Here is a 22,993-nt window from a genome sequence, read left to right as displayed (position 1 = left end):
AAGCATGTATTTGTTCCTGGAGAGAGTGCTTCATGTGGAGACAAACACCACCATTTTATGCAAGAAAGGGCTGATCTAGCTCAAGGGCTGAGCTCATGAACAAGTTTCATGCCAGATCCACTCCCTCTCCTCAGCATTTCCTACCAGCTATTTTAGGCAGCGCCTGATCAGCTTGCCGGCTTCTGCGAATCCCATTCGCAGGTGCCTGCCTCACCCCACGAGCTGGGGCCTCTCACACATCTTCATCTCCAGGGTGAGAGGCTGCGCCGTGGGCACGGGGCGAGAGCCAGGCCACAGACGGGGTGAGATGTAACCTCAGATAAAACCGCGAGGACGCATGAGGCTGCTGGGCAGGGCGCGTGCTGGGCGTCCGGCCCCGTGCATCCGAGCAGTGACTTCCAGCGATGCACCTCAGGTCAGAGCTCCGAGCCCCACCGCCCTCTCCTGCTGGGCCTTGCTCTCTGCCGAGATAGCTATCAGCTGAATGTCAGCCCATCTGATGGGGCTGTGCCTTAATTCCATCACCTCAGCACAGGGAGCTGAGTAGTCTGCCATGTTCAGCCAGGAAATGGGGAAGCTTCAGCAATCTGCATGCATGCAGGAAATGATTCTGTGCCGGTGGCAAAGCCACGTCAACCCACAACCAAGTATAAGCTTCCAAGAGCAATGAAGATAACATCTTGTTTGCAGCAAGTATGGAGATTTCATTTAATGAATTGTAATGTAGCAGCCCTTCAAAATGTTTGAGAAACCTTCCTGGAAATGAGACACAATTCAAAAGAAAGAAAATCTGTAAGCAGAAAAGGGGAGAAAATTCAGGCATTGTTCTTTTCTTACTCTCTTTCTGTTCATGTTTCCCATTACTTATTTACTTGTTATACTTTCATCTTCTCCTGAAACCTATTGCATCATTACTGAGATGAAAGGAAGGGAGAAAGGGAGAGCGTTTAAGAAGAGAGAGATCACTCATAAACTGCATACTATCAGCAAAGTCTGCTTACCTTCGAATTAAGATTGGCCTTGGTGAAAGTGTTGATCTGAGACCTGCAGGGAAGCCTGGAAGAAAAACAGGCTAAAGAAGGCAAAGAAATAGCAAAACAGTTTAATGGAGAGCGGGTGAGGAATGGATGGCTCTCCAAGTCTTCTATGTTTACCTCATTTTTTAATGATTTATCTACCCAGGTTATAGATGGAAAGCTGATGTAAACAGATGTTTTTGTATGTTTTTAAGGCTTCCTGTCTTCAGTCAGGGGATTTGCAGAAAATAATCTACTTACAGTTTTTCCTAATCATTTTCATATCTGGAACCACAAGCAAGCAGCCATATGTAAAAATCCATGTATATAAGTGGCCATTTTCTAAGCTCAAAAATTTATTGAGCTTCATTCTGTCTCTAAGCAAACATCTATACTGGTTATTATGCTATCTGGGGGGTTCACTCTTCTGTGATTGTTTCTGTCTCCATACTAAGACTGAGAACAAAAGTCTCCTGTCAGATTTACATCTCAAATATTGAATATCTTGTTCTTCAGTGCTTGGTGCTTATCAAAGGAGCAGAATATTGCAGTGAAATAGACTGTGTGGTAAAGATTCAAGAGGGAATTTAAATTCATGACAACTGTGATACAGGAAATGCATTTTGGTTTTAAAGCTGCATTTTTTTTTCTCCTAAAAAAAAAAAAGGTAGAATAAAATACAGAGAAAATATTTTGCTAGAACTGGGACATCAGTTGTTATTCGTTCCAAGCTAAGTCTTCTGCAGAGACCATTCAACAGAAATGCAGAAAGAGCCTTTTGTTGCATTGCACAATACCTCCAACAGACCAATTTCTTGCAAGTGGGTCACTTTGCACACAAGACAAAATTCTTATGTCCACAAGGTAAATTCTGATTTGGATATTCTGTTCTTCTCTCCTATAATGTGGAGCTAAATTCTGACAATAATGAAGCAGAACATGAAAATATCATGACTGGCACTTCTGACAGCATTTGTTTTTGCAACGTGAACCATGTGCGTTATTTTCAGTCCAGCTTCTGGTGGATGGCTACATACACGTGAAATGTCACCAGACTAATATTGTTGGTACTAATTGGCCAAATAATGAATGACTGTCGAGTCTACTCTAAGTACGCCTGGAGGGTGACTCTTCCAAAGCAGAGCTAAGACACTTTGCCAGGGCACCAGCTGCACAGGAAAAGGCCTGCAAGGCTGAGCCTACTCAATATCTAAAGGGAAGTGTGCAACACCCAGGGCGATTCAGCACATTCTCTCTCAGAAGCTCTGAATTTATCTAAAAAATTTCTTAGAGGGGTCTCTCAATGAGCTGCCACGTCTAGGTGTAATTCAGCAACATTTAGAATCCGATCCAAGAATCTCCCCATCCTTATTATTTTACATTTTCACACAAGAATTCATGATTATTGGTTTGGAACATTAAAATGCAAATGATAGAGGAAGCAATACATATTTAAATGTACAGTGTCAGCTTGGTATAAAAGCTCTTCTGGAACAGAATGACACTATTTTCTTCAGTAACTTCTAAAAGTGGCAAAATATAAATGAGAGGAAAGAAAAAAAAAAGACTCAGGTCTATTTGTATTCATGCTTTATTGGTCATGCTGAAAGAAAAAGCTTAGTAAGCTTGGAGGGGGAGGCGGGGGGAGAAAAACGGTCATTAGTGTAAATGCAACCCACAGCTAACTGTGTGACTTCCCAGGCAGTGCAGGGAGGAGGAGAGAGCACCAGGAGCATTAGATTTGAAACAAGGGTAACCTCCTCTCTACAGAAGAACAAAAAGGAGCTTTGGCTTATCTGGTCTTTGTCACTTCTGGAATCAATATCCTCTCCACGTAAACACAAAGAAGAAAAGGTGAAAAAGGACGAAGCCAGGGCAGAATACAGAAAGCCTCTCTGCCTCCAATCCCATCCTTGTGGGATGCCCTGTTATTTTCCAAATTTAACTTCTGGCTAAGGAGTGACAGAAGGTCACTTATTCTCATGATGCTTTTTCAAAAAGCATGTGGTTACCAGGGCAATTCAGAATACTTCCCACTTTACCTTTTTATTAACACTTTCCCACTGCCACATTCAGTATTTCCTGAAGAGATAAACCAAGACTTAAAAAATGTATGAGATATTTTTTGTAGTCTAAAGATGTAGCTCATCACAGTGCACCTGTGCATTCCCCATTTTTACTCAGTTTCTGCACCTTGTACACATGCTGCCACAAATTGTCCATGCTAGCTCCACTTGCTCCATTGGACATGACCCTGCTTCCCATGGAGGGACTGCAGGATTGGGATCTGTTTTAGCAAATGTGAACACCTATTACAGACAGTCCCAAAAGGTAGATCTGTATTTAGTCTCTAAAGTCCGTGAAATTGAAGACCATCTGGACACAGGCCTGGACCAGCTCTCTGTTATGGAACAGCAGGTCTTGATGAACCAACAAAGTCTAGAGAAAAACTTATTCAGGTCCCCTGCATGCACACAATCACACAATCACAGATACAATGGTACAAACAGTCCTTCTCAGGTAGAGCTTAAATCAGTTCCCAGAATTTAGTCTGAATGTGTTGTCAAAGGTATTTTTTTGCTGGAGGAGTTTTGTCTGTGTTAGCTTTTGGCAGGATGGGTACGGGAAATGGGAGAATAACAGCTCTGGCTGATGGAGCTAATGACGTGGCAAAACTGTTGAAGTGTGCACCAGTCCCTGGTAAGAGCAGAATTAGGAGCTTTGAAACTTGTCTCCTTTGCAAATATCTACATTTTGATTATCACATGATTGGAATCCAGAAGGTTACAGCAAAACAAATTTTGGGGAAAAAACAAACAAACAAACAAACAAACAAACAAAAAAAAAACACTATTTTTAGACAGCCTGAAATTATTACGGGTTCAATTAAAATTTTTACAAAATCCTAAAGGAAATGTACATTATTCACACTGATCAGATCATCCTGAAATGGGACAATATTAAGGTCACAAATTCTGAGTTGCATTTGTATTTGCAGATAATCAAGCTGCAGTATGAATCATCTTGTTGAGAGTCCACTGCTGACGTTTTCCATCACTACCAGTTCAGGACATGGTACCGTACCAGTGCTGTGACAGGTGCCTGGCCGGAGGCTGCTCTTTTGCTGCTGCTCTTTCCCTTCAGTGCACGGAAAGCTGCTGAGCTGTGGGTATGCTTTATGCCTCTTACCCGTCAAAAAGATATCTTCCATAATGCCAAATTACAGTTATAAATAGAAATTCATTCCAAATAGTGTCACCCACTCCTCCACCCCATCCCCACGCAGGCATTATTCAAATGAAAGGCTGCCTGTTCCCCAGGGTCGCCTCCAACTCGAGCCAGGCAAAGCTCACTGCTCCGGGGCTCCTGCTTCCTGCGCCAGTCAGTGAATCACACTGGAAATTGTGATGAGCGTGAATTAAAATACCCTGTGAAAACACATTAAAAAGCCCTTCTTCATTAGCTGAATGTCAGCAACAGGGTAACAGTCAGCACAGTGAATCCAATGCTACACCCCAAAGGACCCAATCAGTTAGCTAATGCCTTTCTAGAGGAGACGCTGTCCCAAAAACAGGACAGATATCTATTTGTGCTCCGCTCGGCAAGGGTCAAACTGGCCAGACACCATTACTGTTTCCTTGTAAACTAGTCACCCTTTCCAAAACAGACTTCAGTTTGGTCTGTTCTGGATGTCTTTATAGTTTCATATTAATTACTGGGATAGTAAAACATTTCCTTCTCAGACTTCCATTACAATTAACCTTGCCTAGAGTCTGGTCTGACACCAACAGGGAAGGTTCTTCCTCATTGTCTTCATCTTAGGGTGCTCTCACAGGCCAGGGAACATGGATCCTCCATCTCTATAGAGACCTTTTCTCATCATAAACTGAACTTCTTATATACCTGTGTATTTCAGCTCAGCTGTTCCCTGGACATTCATTAGTCTGCAGGGTTTTCATCTATCCACTCACCTGGGTGTTTTCTGCAGGGTCTCCCTTTCTGCAATCAAATCCCAGTCCTTGGATTCACATCTCCTGGCCTCTGCAACCACTTCATTTGACTCCCGCATTATTTCCACTATAGCTTTTGAAGACCTATTTACTTTTTCTCTTTTCTACCTGCTGTTCTTCTCTTCACTCGGTAACTTGCTCCCAATCCAGGGAGTGATGAAAAAAAAAAATCTACCTTGTATTTCCTTAAGAAGTATCCACAGGTGCAATTAACAAACTGAGCAGCTGCCTTAGCAAACTGGAGCAAATTACTGCTAGCTTGAGCCACTCTGCAACCCCATGCTGCCTTGCTTTAACAGGAATGGAGAAGACAATGAGGTTCAGAGACAGTCACAATGTACAATCTGGGCACAAATTCCTATCCAGAGGAGTACAGATAGCTTAATAACCATTCTGTTATACGCTCATGCTCCAGAGCTGTACCTATTTTCATAAATATCCCATAGCAGTTTCTCAGAGAGTGATAAAATGTGGGTAAACTGTGGTAAATCTCATCCTCAGGGTACAGATTTGGTAGCAAGGTAATAATTAAGGATAACCAGATGGCAAACAGGGTGGTTCTGTTTAGCTTTCCAACATGAACAGAACATCTGTAGCTGCTGAACAAAGCATTAGTTTTGCAGTATGCATAATTAGCTGATAGAGATCTAGATACACAATACCTCCAAGACCTTGATTTTTAGGGTAAAGAAAAAGGATTTAGACATGTATATGTACACCTACTAACCACTAACAGGTACAGTAGGTAGGTTTTTCTTTGGGTTTGTCTTAAGCGGAGATACACTACTTCATGTTTCCATGGGTAAAGCAGCTGTTGGTGCAGGTAGGAAAAAATTTCTATTATGAGCAGTTTCAGTTCAGTCACAGAGTATACATACTGAACCTGGCATGCTTGAAACCAAGAGGGTAGTGGTGGTATCCTTCACCATCAACAACCTGCATGCAGACTTTGACAGTGTGGGGACTACATTAACCAGTAACGCCATACTTCTCTGTCTGCAGCTGATGTGGCTTCTGCTCCTGTGCAGCTTACGCTTCCTCTAGGAACCGCTCTTAAGCCAACTTTGCTTTTCACATCAGGTTCCAACTCAATTTCCCAGACACTTGGGGATGGCTCGGTGCGTCATGGGGAGACACGTCAGCCTATACGTTAGGTGGCCAGCGGGGCTGGCTTGGCTCCCTCTGCCCCTCCCAGAGCCAGGGGAGGCTCCCAGGCTCGGTGACCCTGGGGAGGATCCCGTGAGCCGTGCCCAGTGCTGGGGGAGGCCATCCTGGAGGCCAACACACAAAGGCCTCACCTCGCCCAAGCACACCTGGCCAGAAGCAGGACCTCTCATCCGAGCTGCTGCCTGCATTGCCTCTGCAGCCGGCGGCAAGAGAGGAGGCAGCGCTGGCTGATTCATCCCACTTAAGCCAGGTACAGGGGTAGGTGGGATGAATCACTGTCTGGCACTGCCCCCATTGACTGCAGGAGGAATTAGGCAATGAACTGAGGTGAGATGCTTCATTTCTAACTAAAACAGGTTCAGTTAATCCCACCCTCTGTTGCACTGTGATGAGGGAGTCTAGCGATGGCAAATTGTTTGAAAAGAGAGACTTTTCCTCGCCTCAGAAAAATGAGATCACTTTGTTATTTGTTTTCCAACTATGCTATTTGTTCTGAAGTGTGGATCACAGTTCTCTAATACTGCAGGTAAAATGAGAGGAGACATCTAAATCACTGATGCAATATTGCCAATTGTTTGTATCATATTGCTGGTCTCTAGCAGTATGTGCTGTTTCTTGAAGCCTTGGGCATTGAAAACAAATGAGAATAGCACCTTCCTTTTTAATATAAACCAGAACTTTATACTTCTGGTCATCTGGAAAACAAGCATGAAAAAGCACAATTTGAGTGTTCTATACAAGAAAAGAAAAAAAAAAAAGCAAATAAAAAGTACTGTGGAAATATTAAAAAAGAAAGAAAGAAAGAAAGAAAAAAGGAACAGCTGTCCTTCATTTTAATCTAGTTTTCAAGCCTGACATATGATTTTCTCCCTTTTGCTTCTACTAGTTTTGCTGATGACCCATACGTCTACAAAAGAATGAACCCTAAGATAGTTTGCAAACATACAGTTAAAAAAAAAAAAGAAAAAAAAAAAAGAAAAAGAAAAAAAAGACCTTGAGCTGTAAATTCCATTACAGCATGGTCAATGAATGGCACCAAAAACATTAGCTTTGCACCTGCTCCTTTATGAGCTGGACACTCCAGGATTTCTGTTCTATTTTCTCCCACACATGGCAGGGGCCATGTGCAAACATGCAAGTCCATCTCTGGCTGCTTCTTGTTCGTTGGGCTGTTGCGTGAAAGCAGAATAGTTCAGAAAGGTTCCTTGGCCTTCTACGTTTCCCTGCACTGCATCGGATGGGGTCCCAGGTCACGTGGAAGAGTCACACAGCACTGGGTAAGACAAAATAACCCTGCGTTGGCTTGTTACCTCTTCAGTTACCCATTCCTTCAGGCCTCAAGGCTCTATCATCAGCTGCAGGTAAAAGCCTTCTTTCCCCCAAAACAGGAAAATCTACTGAATTTCAGCATGGGACTTAGTGTTCAGTCCAACTCTTGAGGAAGCTGGTAAAAGTAAGTCTTTAATAATGAAGATTAACAAACAGTGCATCTTAGATTTTAAAGGATGATTTAGGACAGCACAACCTTCCCCACGGCAAGTAGCATGTAGCAGTTGCAACTCTCATCTCAGAAGCAAAGCTTCATAAGCATAAGAATGATGAAGTAGGAGTCCAAAAGGTTTCTCTTACAGTTTTGCTGACTTCTAGTTAGGGTTGCTGGTACCTGTCATTCTTAAAATGAGATTGGGAAGGGACTTGGTGGAGGAGGAGCACTCATACTGCCCAGTGATTGGAGATCCATGAGCAGGGCTCATGCCTTCACAGCCAATTTCTGTATTATTTGGGCAAGCCACTGCTCTCCCAGTCTTTGTTAAGTAGCAGTATTTGAAATGGACCTATTCTGCTCAGTCTTTCATGGATGGTGGATAGTTTAAACAATCTTAGAAACATTCTGAAATTCTGCAAGGCAAGGAATTATCCATGGTGCAAAGTATGACTAATGTTTGTGTGAGTCATTGAATGTGTTACTGAAGACAGTTTAAGAGAAACGAATATGCAGAAAAGAAGGCTGACCCTGCAAAACCCACAGATCTCCTGCGGTGTGAACCCTGGATGTGAGTACACCAAACAGTGAGCTGGGATTTTTCCAAGCATCCCACCACAGCCTGCTTCTGCTGGGATGCAAAATGCCCACTGCCAGGCCACGGCTGAGGGCTTTGGAAGTCCCTCCATATCTCCTCGTGATGTGTGGAGAAGCAGGAGAGCCTGGAAGTGAAAGACAAAGGGCAGCTTGCCCACCAGCAGAGGAAATGTCGGGTCCGCGATGCTCTGGCTGGCCACGCTGCGCACAGAAGCCCGCTGATGGAGAGCTGACCCTGGCGAGCTGGCCATCTGGTACCCACAGCCTGCTGCAGCGGGAGGAAAGGAGAGCCCAGCAGCGCTGCGGCCAAACAGCCGGCAGCAGTGGCAGCCAGGGAAATGGCCTTATTCTTTTGGCAAAAGCCTCTCCGTGCATCCATCCATACGCCTGTTCCCTCACCCACCCCCTGTCTGAATGAAAAATCAGGGCCTTCCTGACACGAGGCAGCGCACGCCAGATGCTGAGCAGTCAACGAGACAGATGCTGCCAGGGGGACAAAAGAGGTAATCATATAAATACTTAAAAGCTCTTTTTAATCAAAATGCTCATTGTCCTTTTTAAAAGGAAGGTACTTTTTAATAGCCATTTAATTCCCTTCGAAGGCGAGGAAGGGGCGGAGGAAATATTTCTTTATGAGGCATTATTTTGCTTTCATAAATGCAGTAACTTAGCTGAAACTTTCTTCCTTTTATTTTCAGTGGTTTTTTTTTGTTTTTTTTTTTTTTTTTTTGCCTGTGGGAGCATATAAGGATAGAAAACTTGGGGCTGACAGCCTCCACTATTTGCTTTTGCTGTTTATTTCCATATTTATCTCTAATACTTCCATTGACTGCCAGCCCTGCTTGTAAGGGTGTATAGACAATCAACCTATTCTTTCCCCCTTACAGAGTGAGGTTGGAGGGGAAACGCCTGCCTCCCCAAGGAGAGGAACAGCTGTCTTTGGGAACGGCAGCATCAGCTTTCCCCTTCTTGACTGCACAGAGGAAAGGCAAAGAGCAGCAGGACGTGGCATCCCAAGTCAGAAGCACTTGCATGCTCCCTCCCAGCCTCCCTGCATGCTCCCCTCTCCCTGTGAGGATGCTGGCACTGATCTCGAGCCTGCCATCGTCCCAGGGGATGACACCATCTGCAGCGAGGCTGATGAATGAGTCTCTGAGCGCCAGCAGCAGGCGGCACAGACAGCGCCCGGCCCGCTCAGCTGAGGCGGAGGTAATGATGGGGGAAGAAACCTAGTTTTGTCATTGAGCCTCTTCCTGAACACATCCCAGTCAAGTGTTACCCTACCTCTTTCATTTGTGAACGCAGCTCCCATGACAGTTCCCACAGCAAACACACCGCTGGCAGTGCCAGTTTCTGTGCACAGCTCTGCTCTGAGTCCTGCCTTTGGATCCGACGGGGCCTAACTAGGCTCAGCTACAGTGCCTTATTTCTGGCATGTAAATAGCACGAGGTCAGTGTCACCTCTTATTTCTCACAGCCTGTCTTGCCTGTAAGCACCTCTTTGCCATGGCACAAGCAATTCAGAAAGGTGCATCTGGCTTAATCGTCACAGACAGGTTCAGTGCTGGAGCTCTTTGGGATTTATTTCCCCTTTCCCTCAGAAAGCAATGCCAGACTCTTACCTGATGAGGGATTTTGCCAAACCCGAAGGAAAGCTTGCAATGTGGCCCAGGATGATTACTCAGGAGCGTGTCCCAGATGTGTCACGGCTCCATGACCGATGGCTGCCAGATGGTGGCTCTGGAGAGGGCAGAAGCAGGTACTATTTTAGCATATTTTTGTCTAATGTGACCCCTTTGGAAGAAGGTGGACACGTGGTAAGCAAGAGGCAGTGTCCCTGGAGATGCCAGGTTAAATGCAGGGCCCCAGGAACGTCCCATTTCAGCTTGCATCACCAGCGCACACTTTTTAACTCTGCCCCAGGATTGTGATGGCTGGTCCCCCACCTACCCAGAGCAAAGTGGAAAAAAGAGGGAAGCCAGGCTGCACCCATCCTGACAGGAGCTGAATCTTTGCAGCACACAAACCCTTCCAAAACCCTTTACTATAGGAACCACAGCAAGAACTGGTGGCATCCATACCAGTGAGAACAGGGACTGTTCCCTCACTGGCAAGCAGGGGATGTGTGGGTGGCATGGCAAGGGCACTGCCAGCTCCCAGGGACTTCTCCCATCTGAGAGGGTTTTGCACTTGGACCAGCCTCCAGGGTTTCAGCCATCACAGTTCAGGTTTCTTCACAGCATCGCTCTGTGTATAGGAAGTGTCATTCAGAATACAGTCACAGTGCAGGAAAATATTAGGAAAACACCAGCTGATATGGATAATTAGCATATTGAACAACTGCTGCTTGATTTCACACACAATACTCTTTCCTCTGAGGTAGTGCCCCTCCCAAATTGCTTAAAATCCACATGAAAAAGAATTTGCAGAAAATTTGCAGCAATATTATTTCGTTTATATTCAGACCAAGGGCTACAGAGGGAGATCGACAGCTAGCAACACCAACAGAGAGAAGCAGTTCGTCCTTCTGTGCAAACCTTGCTCCCAGCAGCTTGGGTGAAGAGACCAGCTCCTTTCATTAAAGACACCATGAAATACCAAGGGCCGAACTTTCCTGAGGCAGTAAATTTTGTGTCCTCCAGTCTATCCCATGCCTGTGTTTCTGCACCAGTGGGAGGAAAGTGAGCACATCCCCTCCAGGGAAGCTCCTCGGCAGCTTCCTGCAGGGTCAGACTTCATTCACCCTGATGTGAATGCTCAGGACTGGAGCGTCTTGAGTTATTTACTGGTACTAATTTATGTAATGAATGTAACTTTTTGTTCCCATTCATGAAGCCAGCACAAAGAGGAAGTGCCTTTTACAAGCATGTTCTTTCTTCACAAGAGTTTGCATTAGTTCATGGTTTGTTTTACAGCTAATAGCTCTGAGCATTAGCAGTCATTTGCTGTGCAACCTGTGACCAAAGCTGCTATCCCACTTCTTCTTTGCTTGGGACAACCAAAGAATTACAAACAGGACTGTCATTTTCTCCCATTTGCTAATTACTGGCAAATAATAACAATTGCTGTGTAAATCTAGCATGAATTTTATGAGGTATTTAAAAATAGACTGGAGAGTGCTAACTGGGCACAGCTTTTTAGACTGCTGGTATTTATGATGTTTTGTTTTCTACAAATAATTCCACAAGTCAGAACACCTCCATGCCTGTAAAAGGCAATAAAAGGGACTAGAGGTACCAGCAACATGCATCAGCAGCTTTTATTTTTACAGGTATTTGTGAATACTCATTTGTTGCATTAACCAAAGGGTCTCCTCTCTTAATAGCTAAACAGAAGATGGCAAGTGGCAAGGCAGAGGAAACATTATCAGAAAGGCTGTGTGAAAAGTCTTCCAAGCAGATGGACAAGTTAGCAGAATTCTCAAAGCTTCTCCTCCTTGCTCTCTTGATGGTAGGGCACACACACCCCATATGCACAGAGGAGACAGTTGCATATTCCATCATCAATCCACCTAGTAATCCTCACCTCCTGCTTTTCCAGACAGCACCAGTGAAATGTCACAGACTCTGTTAAAGGCCTGACATAGACCTCACAACCTCTCCATCAAAGTCACATTCAATTCACTGGGAGATGGATCAAATCAGATTTTTCCTTGCTGTTGGCAACCTTTCACAGCTCTGAAACGAATCTCTTACAGGCTGTTTTCAGGTGCTGATGTTCAAGCCAGTGCAAAAACAAAGACCGAGGAATACGTGTATCTGCAGCAGCACATAAGATATTCAGCTGTTCCTTCCAGTCAGAGCCAGCTGATACCATGCTTCATTAACCTGCACAAAATTTGCAGTCTTCCCTCTTTCCCTAAGCAATAATTAACAGCTGAGTGCTGTAATGACTTTATGTTTTACTAAGACTTCATTTTTTACTAAATATAAAGCAGCACATTTACTAGCACATTAAGGAGTATTACCATCAATAATTAAAAACTGAAATACAACTGTCCAAATAAGTGAAAAAAGCATATTTTATAATGCATGATTCTTGCTCTTATATTGCATTTAGTCACTTCCTAATTTGCAACAGCTAGTGATTCACCGCAAATTAATGTTATTCTAATGCACATATGCTTTACAAATGAATCTTTAAACATCTGTTCTTCCCCTCTCTCTGGTAAAGGTACCTGTGAGTGCAACTGGGAGAGAAAGCGATCAGCCAGCAAAAAAGAACGAAGTGTAAAGAGACACACAGGAACCCCATAAAATACACAGGAAAAGTCCTGCTTCACCTGTCTTTTAACTACCAGGATGCAATGGAAGATATTTTGTTTTGCAGGATTGCTGAGATACTTCAGTAACACCCAAAACCTGAAAGGTTCACCAGTGCTGTGCTAATAAGCCAAAGAATTATTAGTGGGGTTCAAAGGGGTGGTGTAGATCAACATCTGTAAAGGATGGGTGTTCTTACAAGGCTCGTTCATCAGATGGAGCCATGACATTGCCACAGACCCCAGAGGACAACGTGCAGAACCGGGCTGCCCACTCTGCACCACCTGCAGACACTCGGAGCCGGAGCACAAAAATTAAAGGTCAGGGCCTGCTTTCACTTTCTTCTCTATGTCCTGTTTCCTACAGCATCGCTGAGATGCCACACAACTTGTTCAAAACAACCAGAGGAGCACCCATCCCCCGTTCATCAACGAGTTGGATTTTAGGGTTCCTTAGCCTTATGGAAAATCACAGCAGCTTCCTTAGGGACAGGATCTGACTTAACCTGGTTATTTAGAGAGCAACATATGGATTAACACATGGACTTGAGAGAGAGAGAGAGAGACAGAAAAGGAGATTGATAATCATAATTAAAAGTCTATGAGACACTCATATACGATGCTTTGTTACCAGGGTAGGTTGTATTGTCTCTGCCAGTGGAACTTAATAGCAAGTCATTAGCCATCAAATCACTAATACTGATTTAAAATCAAATAACGTCTCTTTGAGATTTATCTGTAAGAGCTTGGGTGTCTGAAAAATAATGTGCCACTTAATCATTAGACCAATTAGGGGCTGCAGGTTAAATATGCTATGCAAAGCAGAGACACGGTTTTCTGCAAGACAATAGGTCTGGTTCTGATTTCATTTACCAAGAGAGCCTCCACTAAATCCAATGTTTGAAGTCAGACCCATGAGAGCAAAATTTGGCCCAACCTCTCAGATTATCTTTTTTTTTTTCACCCAGTGTATGAAGAGAAGAAAACCTCATTACATGCGATCGCCTGCTGTGACACATTATTTTAAATGTAAGTTTTTCAAGGTGTGAGAAAGGGAGAAAATCAAATTGAATTAAAATAAAAACACATGCCTTTCTTTTTTGCCTTCTGGTATAATTTATATATACTCACTTTCCTGTTTATATTGCAAAAATAGACAAAATTGTTGAAAATAAAATCACTTCCTAGCTAGTACATTGGAAGGAAGTTTGAGCCTGGAGGAAGTTTTGCAGCTGAGCTATAGACTCCTGGGGAAAGGGAGGCTTTGTAACAGAAGTGCTGCTGACACAACCTTCAGTGCTGTGGTGCTGGCAGTTCTTACAGCGTGTGCAAGGTCTTTTAGTCTGAAAAGTGCTAAAAAAGAATTGAAGGCAGTTTGTTTTCAAAGGCATCACTTTCCATCTTATCATGGGTAGGTTATAGTTAGGGGGATACGTATTTGTAATCCATAATCACTCTGGCCAAGCCCCTTTTAGTTATTCGTATCCAAACAAAATTTCTTTTGAAGGGAGCAAGAAGTTCTGAACAGGGTATAGTTACATACAGTTACACCAAAAAAAGCACACTTTAATTAATATTATGGAGAGAACTCTAACAGCTGCAAAATCATGTATTGAGGAGGAGAGGGAAGACTTAGATAAAGCCATTCACATGTTTCCAGCAAGGTACAGATTTTCCTATCTCTACATCACTATGGAGGGCTGAAGCATACCGAAGTAATGCTGGCCTCGGTTGTTTGGGCTGTGCAGACCCTATTCGTCCTGTTGTATGGCAGGTTATTACAGCAGACACTGGAGGAAGTCCTGGCTGCTCTTTGGCCAGTGGAAAAAATGCAGCTATGGATTTCATCCCAAAGGTCAAACCCAGGGGAGAAACAGAAGAGTGAATGAGAATTTACAGAGCTTCATACTACATCCTCAGTGTTAGGGCAGGAGTGTTCATGTTAGCACAGATGAGGCACCTTTCAGTGCCATCAAAACTACCAAAACAGCAACAGCTAGCATTTCTCATGCTCTTTTATTGGGAGTATCACTACGGAGTTCAGTGTCACCTCACTGATAATCCACAGCAGCCTTTCCAGGTGCATTAGGCTAAGCACCGCTTTACAGCCCTCAGAGTGGGGAGAGGGGCAGGAAAGCTAGATGGGTGGCATGGAAACTGAACCAATCTTACGTGAATTTAAAGTGAGACCTTTGAGGATTCCAGCTGGGTCTCCATGAAGAAGCATTGCACCACTATAAGGTGTGCCAGAGTGATGCTAAGGACCATTTCCACATCCCTTCTCTAACGCTCTGGTGAGAAACAGCAGCACCAGTCACACAGGGTCCCCCATTGCTCATTGGGCTTACTGCTGTAGTATTTCATGGTCATTGTCCACCATTACCTGCTTGTTTCTGAAGCGTGTTCATGAAAAGGATAAGGAAGAAAATGCACCCGACACACAACAGTGTGTGGCACATGGTGTTAAATGTGTTTCCTTTAATGCCACACAAGGGATGTTCATCTAAATGACTTGCCATACATCAGCCAGGGGCATTGTTCCAAGCCTTATTCTTGTAGGAAATCTTTCGGACTGAATAGAGAACTGAGCTTTCTTAAATTATAACTGTGCACTGCCAAACCCACACTATTTTTCATGATGTGGGCTGCGGGCCTCTTACTGCTGTTTGTAATCTAGAAAGTAGAAATTAAACATCCTCCTTACCTGCCATTTAGCTTCCCGTTCCAAAAACACTAGCTTTTGTTTTCTTCCCTGTTAACTGTTTCCTTGCTATTTATCCATTTCAGCCTTCTTGCTGGGCGGAAGCGTTCATCTTTTGCTCTAGCTCTTCACAGACATCGAAGCTGAGCCTTGGGGGCATGGCAGGGGCACGGGCGATGTCTGCTGTGTCAGCTGGCTTAATCTCTGTGGAGGGCCATGGAGCAGCAAAGGACATGCCCTTCCCTCTGCCTAGGGGTTACAGCCCCGTCTGCTGCACAAGCCGCTGACCTCCAACTCTGTGCCATGCTCCGCCAGCGCCTGGGGAGGAGAGGCAGGCGGCTTGGCCAGAGCTGCTGCCCCAAGGACTTCGCTGCAGATGGTCCACGGGAGCCCTCCTGCCTCTTTCTCCTCTCGATTCCATCCCTTCGGGGAGGAATTGCAGACCTCGAGCTGTGAAGACGACTCAAGGACGTGGAGTGTCCTTACCTTAACTGGGAGATGCTGGAAGGAGCCAGCTGGCTTCTCCATCAAGTTGCTAGCGCCGCTTCACAGAGGGGTCCTTAAAGCCAGGAAGCAGCTCCGGATCACTGGTGTGGGAGGGAGGGAGCTGCTGGCCAAGCATTTCCAGTTCCAGATTCTTGTGGCCCCAAGAATATCACAAATCTTCGAGGGTTAAAATCAGCCCATCAGAAAGATGACTTTTATCCAGCGAGATAAGTTACGTTAAAGATCTGGATTTTGGAAAGGCATGAAACAAAAATGAAGGATTTGTACTGCAGATTCCTGTTCAGTATTTATGTCTGTCCACAAGACGCCCAGGAGCTAGTAAATCTGTTAGAGTTGTTTTAATAACTCTCAGATAAAGGCTAATTTACTAATCTGCCAATACTGAAAAGTATTATTGCTGTGCAAAAGTAGGTCCACTCAGTGCAAGCATGAATTTTCCTAACTGTTGGGAGATTATGGACATGATAATCTCCTACTTTTGCTGCTGATTTATATTGTTTATTAACTGTCCTCTGTTCCAAAAGCTCAGCCTTTGCCACTTGCCAGCTTTAAGTGGAATTTACAGTGTACGTATAATTACAGAGAGACCCCCCCCAGAGCTACATGTACAACGCACATATGTACTGTTTTCTACATTGCAGAAAGTGCTGTCCAGAAATTTACATTTGAAAATATAATAAATTAAAATAAATGTTTCAAGTGATGAATATATTTTAATTTTTTAAAAATTCTGGGTGGATTTTGGCAAATCTGACCAAGCTCATTCATTTCTCTTTGGCTAGGAAACATGGAAAGCAGACATATATATATATACCTTTTCAAGCTTTCTCAGGTCCTTCAAGGAGGAGGAAGGAGATCCCTGGGATACAAATAGAGGACATAACTCGGGGCATGTTCAGGGCTGCATTGGACAGTCCTGCTGGGTGATATGGGAATTCCATCAGGCTCAGCGTGAGACATTGGGCTAGGCAGCTTCTGATAGGAACACAAAGGAAAACCGGAGCACGTACCCTGTTGACTGCACAGCTGCACAGTGCCCATCCTTTCAAAGGAAGAGGTAAAGGTCCTGGCCAAACAACTGTGAGCGGGTGCACTGAAAGTCTGCATTGTCATGGACATACACACGCATGCGCACATGGCTGCTGGTGTGAGAACTCCAAGGGCAGCTTTATCACAGCCACTTCCCTGCAGCTGCCTTTGCAGCCTTCAAAACCTAAATGCTCTTCTAATATTGGACTTTCAGTATGGAGCTTTATGACTTCATTTGTCATATAGTTTTATCTTAGGTGCTGCCTTTATTTGTGCTTTAAACCAGAGGCTGTGTGGAGAAAGGGCAATAACTTGCCTATAATAGGGGGCAGAAAGAACAATTTCCTTGCCTCTTTTTGCACAAAGCAGAGGCAAAATATTCAGTGTAAGAGAGTTTTGATGATACCTTATCTTTCAACTCTTCCTCATATTTCCCAGTAATGGTGCTATTATGTATCTTTGATTCTTTTTATGATTACAGCCTGTGACATCCTAGCGCAATGCATGAATATATCCGTTTGCAATGATATGGAAGCTTTCATTTCCACTTCACTGCTTCCCTTATCTGCCAGCTGCCCATCACTCTCTGCCTCTTCAGCACCTTCTCTTTTTCCTCACTCCTCATCCCCCCTTCGCCCCAAAAGGGAGAAATCGACTTTCAGTTGAAAAATAATCTCAGTATGATAACTTTCTGACCCTGGATGGAAATAGTAGTTACAAATGGGACCTGCTTGCCCCGTGTCGATCAAGGGGGAGGTAAGTTAAAGACAGCACAGTGGAAAAAAAGGTGGAAAGCGTACAGAAGTACCCCAGCACTACCTTGTGCAGGACTGGCAAGGCTGGCAGAAGTACATGCCTTTGCTCACATACGTGCCTTAATCACAGTGGCCAAAGCTATGATGGTTTTCTTTATAGGCTGGTGAGGGCGCAGGTGGCCTGGAAAGATGATTACTTTGGTGATAGGATACACAGGAACCCCAACGACTAACAGATTAGAGAGATCTGATGCATCCTAGTTAATCCCAGGTCCCTAAATTCTCAAGTGCTGCTGGGAAGGGAAGGGAAGGGAAGGGAAGGGAAGGGAAGGGAAGGGAAGGGAAGGGAAGGGAAGGGGGAAGGGAAGGGAAGGGAAGGGGGAAGGGAAGGGAAGGGAAGGGAAGGGAAGGGAAGGGAAGGGAAGGGAAGGGAAGGGAAGGGAAGGGAAGGGAAGGGAAGGGAAGGGAAGGGAAGGGAAGGGAAGGGAAGGGAAGGGAAGGGAAGGGAAGGGTCCTATAGTCCACCTGCTGTGAGCTACAGAGCATTGGGGCTGATGGCTGGGTTTGTGGTTATGGGGCAGGTGTAAGGGTTGGGCAACCCGAGCCCTGCCACTGCTCCCTGGCATCGCCTCGGCTAAGTCACCCAACCTCCCCAGCTCCCCTCCTCACAGCTGCTTTACCAAACCCCATCCCACCACAGCTGATGGGAGCACGGTGCAAGCCACCAAGGACGGACTGACTGCCACGTTTCTCTGGTTCCCACCTAGCACAGTGCCAATGCAAAAGCAACCACAGCAGCCTGGCAATGGAGCTCCTCGGCTTCACCACTCACAAATAGCTGCATGATTCACTTAGCAGCCCACAGACCACAGCCTCTCCTGCTGTAAAAGGCTGCTTCATTGATTTTAGTAAGCACTTCAACCCCCTCCCCAGATAATTTAACCACAGGTGTATTTTATCTCCACATACTTTCCTGGAGTTACACATGACCTTCCCAGACAAATCTGGTTCACTGGGTTTTATCCTTTAATATATTCCCTTATGCAAAATATAGCTTCAAAAAAACTATATTTATCACATTCTCAGTAAAAATAAAGAGAAAAACCACAATTCCTTCTGAAAACCACAGTTCCTTCTGAAAAAAAAAATGCTCAGTCCTTAAAATTTTCTGTATGAAAATTAAACAATCAGCTTAAGTTCTATTTCCTCTTCCCTTCCCCAGAATAATATTAGTTTCTGCTTTCACAAAGCACATAGATCATCCTCAGCAGGAAGCCAGGTAGAGCACATTAGAGAAGAAATGATATAGTGGATTACGGTTTATGAAGAGAAGAGGCAGTGCCTGGTTGGTCTAACCATGAAACGTTGTCTGGCTGAGGTATGTTTAATCTTCTGCTATACAGACACCTACTAAGCAACTTATCTTCTTATGGGATATTTTTAATAGCCTTTTTGGAAACACTGAATAATGCTTTTCTCAGTGCCATGCAGCGAGCCAGTTTACTGCAAACCTTTCTAGATACTAGAGGTGCACAGACCTCACGAATTTCACATTTAAAATAAATATTTGCTCACTGAGACTTGGTTAGTTAACCATAAGGCAAAGTACTGCCCCAAAACAATATTTTTAATGATACACAGATCTCACTTAAATAGGTTGAAAAAAAAAGGAGCCAAAGTCTGGATCCCCATCCAGATCAAAAGCATACCGGATTTAAGCACCATTTGGTTTGAAGGCCTTTTTAAAAACACACAGTAGTCATAAGCTACAGTTCAATCACAGTTTCACATAGCTGGTGGAAGACTAGTTAAACAGGAGATGTTCATGTCTACTCTGGCTCACCTCTTACTCAACAGTAATCACTTCCCAAGCATGCACGGAGCCAGGACAAAGCAGTCACCCTGCACATATGACCCACAGCCCTGTTTCAAAGATTGCACAATTTATAAACATCCTAAGGACAGTGAGATCTTCTTACATCTAGGCATAGCACTGAGTTTAGCCGTGCAGCCAATGAAAAGCAATATCCATGTCCTAGTAACTTTTTTAATTTTTTTTTTTTTGGGGGGGGGGGGGGGGGGGGAACTAAAAACATGAGAACCTCTTATAACACAACAAAAACACAGTCTAGTAAGAAGCGTGGCCCTGTGTTCTGCCTCTGCTTTCCCTCCCCACTGACCTTCTTCAGAGTAGCTTGTGGACTTCGGACCACGAGGATGCCAGCCCCTCTGGCAGCACCACGCAGAAGCTGATGAAGACAGTGGTCGGCTCTTGCACTTCTCTCTTCTGCTTGTTTCTTGGGGCGACCTTGTGCTGATGCTGATGATGCGTGTGAGCTGTACAACACACAGGTGGGAGAACCATAGGTGATGGGGCAGATGTAGCTGGCTGGTAAACCAGTTTCCCCTGAGGAGCAGATCTGTTTAATTACAGACAGCAAGTGCCCTTGGTCACCTCACACACAGTGGTCATGACCAGGCTTGGAAGAGCACCTTTCCCAGCCAAAATAGAAAGGGGCATTTATGAGATCAGCTTTTTCTCATCTTGCTGCTGCTTTGGGGCATGATACAAAGGCAGCCAAGAAATTCCAGAGCTGGATTCACCCGAGCTGCTTGCTCTCAGCTCACCTTGTGCGCCATGGAGAGGAAGAGCTGTGTGAGGTTGGTGAGGTTTCTTTCCCTCACTCACGGCTGTTGACACCTTTGAAGCAAGTCAATGGTGACAGACTACTGTTTTAATTTCCACCTTTGAAACAGGAAAATACTGTTGCCTGTCTCCACCTCCCAAAGGTTATGCAAGATTTAAATCATCCTTTCATCTATTCGCTCCAGTTGTAAATGGCTTTGGGATTCCCGAAGGGGAATGAGTGGGTGTGTGCAAGGCCAGTTGAGCTCACCCACCCGTTGTTATGATGCAGCTCTGTATCAGCCTCTTTTAGAGGAAATCTTGGGCTCAAACAAGGGCTAAACTCTGCAGTCCATTCAGCAGGAGTGAAAAATCTTGCAGCACCTAACAAACATATTTCTCTTTTGGCATACTCTAATATTCTCATTCCTCAGAAGCGATCATGTTTTCAGTTCTGCTTTCCTTGAGGTCTCAGCTGTAAGAAAGACATTGCAGGAGGGAGAAAAAGGACCTTCCTGCACAGATCTGTGTTGGCATTTTTGGTATCACAGTCCAGGTGTGTCGAGGCTCGGAGGCTTTCCCTGAAAGTTGATTTACTCTGAGGAGTGTTTTTTTTTTTTCTTCCCACCTGCTATGTCTTCATCTTTACAGCTTGTCATGCTCTCCCTGCACTCGCCCAGGGACTGCCTGGATGCCAGCAAGGCATCAGTGGGGCTTGTGCTCTGACACCTCCTGAGGGCCTGGGGCTGGCAGCAGGCTGGCCCTGGTCAGACAGCTCCAGCAGAGCCCGGATGAACTGCTCATGCTGGGAAGCATTTGCAGGGGTTTCTTTTTGGCTACATTTGGTGGTAAGGGCACAGGCAGCCAGTGAAGGCTGTCCCAGCCCAGCTGCTGGCTGCAATGTGCTCAACCAGACCCTTGCGGCTGCTTGTCCCCAGGTCTCCTGCCGTGACTGTGGCATGGGGACAGGCCTGAGGGCAGAAGAGTGTTGCTTTCCCTGGCACAGAGCCTTTGCAGGATCTCTCTAGACCTTCATGCACGGTGGAGCTCCTTCCTTCCCTCCCATGCTGTGCATCTCTTGGCTTCCTCGGTGCGCGAGTGGTGGTGCCCACGTCTCCATGAGAGGAGGGCTGTGCCGCCTGGGCACCACGTGTCCTACATTGGGGTGGGCCCCGGCTTTTGGCAGAGCTCCCGGCGTTTGTCTTGCTCCTGCACAGCGAAGTCAGGCAGCACTGCTAACATGTTGCCTTCTCAGGAACAACAACAACAAAATTATTTTCAGCTGAAATCACCGCTGCAAAACTTTTGCCGCCAAGCAATATAGCTTCATATTTATGTATATTTAAGGGCCCGCTGAAAGGAAACTCACCGACACGAGGAAGACGTCCAAGGAAATTATGATGAGCGCTAACAATGTTCCAATTAATTAATAGCAAGTGACACGGGAAGGCCACGTGTGATGGGGGACCATCTGCTCGGAGCCGTGGCAGCGCCGCGGCGTGGGGTGAGCGCGCGTGCGGGCGCCATGCGTAAGCAAGGGCTCCCCGCCGCACTCTGACGCAGGTGGCTCTGTAGCTGCCAAAGGAGATTTTTGAAGGACACGGGAGTTTACTAATTAAAAAGATAAATCTCCCAAATTGTACTCCTATAATTACATTGTCATTACGGCAAGCACAGCTAAATTAACTTACGGGAGCACGGCTTTTGCCTGGCCCCGCTATGTTTACATACAAATCCCTTCGTGTAGAAGCCCCTTGACTGCATTGCTGGCTTGTTTAGTACCATATGTTTCACCCTGTACACTCCAATGGGCAAATCCAGTCATCTTAATAATCCCAGTAACTACATCACGAAGTCTAGAACATTGATTTTGGTCATATGGTGCTCTGTCTCCCCAGTGGCAGGGGAGCCTGACTCACTGCCGGAGCTCAGATCAGCTGTCAGAACTCATCTTTTCTCCTTAAATAATTGCATTTGGTATTTTTCTGCCACAGCAATAGGCTCAGACCTTTACTTCTTTCAAAGTTCAGTCCTGCTTCCCCACTACTCAGCATTGTGGCCGGGGATTTGTGTGCACAGCTCTTTGCAGCAGTGATTTAAGTGAGGCTGCTTTGTACTGAAGCTGGCTAGGAAGAAAAGCATTCAATCTGGGAGAAGTACTGAAGCCCCAGACGTTGCAATGAGGAGCACGGCATGGTTAATGACAGCTGGGGGTCTCATCCCATGCCATTTGGGTGATGTTGCTTTCGCTGCTGTCAGCCCATGAGCCAGCAGGAAGGCAGGGGCAGCACTGCAGTCAGCACCGGGTGGGACAGAGAGAAGGGACACCTCATGAAATTGTTACCAGATGCCAGGAAAAACAACTCTGACCGCTATTGAAAAATATGCGTAAGGAAAACAAAAGCACATTTCTAGAACCTGCAAAGATAATGTGGAAAAATTCAAGAGCCTTAAGCCAGTATTTAGCACCACAAAAAAAAAAAAAAAAAGAAGTGTTCAGCTGAACTTGGCCCAGGGCTGTCCTCCAAAGAACAGTTCTGCTAGAGGAAACGAAAAATGGAAATTGCCTTCTTATAAATGCAGAGGAAAGGGGGAAGATGACATGAATCTGGTCCTTCTGTCCAGAGGCAGGTGAGCACTCCCTTTCCAGGGCTAGGAGGAGCAGCCCCAGCTGCCTGTCTGCCATCAGCAGCAGAGGTGAGGCTAGGACTGGCTCCTGCCTCCTTATCTCCCATGAGCAGCCTCCTGAAGGAGCAGGGAGGGGAGCTGCTATTTAAAAGCCACATTAAACTATTCGGGGTCACTGTCTGTAACAACACGAGGGGTTAAGAGTCACATGAA

At 45.2% G+C, this 22,993-nt stretch overlaps 2 long non-coding RNA genes across 3 annotated transcripts; one reads left to right on the top strand and one right to left on the bottom strand.

The window, feature by feature from the left end:
• Positions 1–2,969: 2,969 nt before the first annotated feature.
• On the bottom strand, positions 2,970–22,006 carry LOC106048541 (uncharacterized). 2 transcript variants are annotated; one of them, XR_007157976.2, is made up of 3 exons: positions 19,707–22,006; positions 9,896–10,013; positions 2,970–4,444 (listed from the first exon to the last, which is right to left on the bottom strand). It is a non-coding gene; the product is annotated as an uncharacterized lncRNA (long non-coding RNA). The 2 variants fall into 2 exon arrangements; XR_007157975.2 differs by lacking the exons at positions 9,896–10,013; positions 19,707–22,006 and adding an exon at positions 4,988–5,206.
• Positions 8,644–13,488, top strand: LOC136790404 (uncharacterized). The gene is made up of 3 exons (XR_010830288.1): positions 8,644–8,776; positions 9,161–9,482; positions 12,447–13,488. It is a non-coding gene; the product is annotated as an uncharacterized lncRNA (long non-coding RNA).
• Positions 22,007–22,993: the final 987 nt, after the last annotated feature.

Source organism: Anser cygnoides, chromosome 3 (genome assembly GCF_040182565.1).
Source record: "Anser cygnoides isolate HZ-2024a breed goose chromosome 3, Taihu_goose_T2T_genome, whole genome shotgun sequence".
Classification (NCBI taxonomy): domain Eukaryota; kingdom Metazoa; phylum Chordata; class Aves; order Anseriformes; family Anatidae; genus Anser; species Anser cygnoides.
This window is presented reverse-complemented; position numbering and strand designations above follow the sequence as displayed.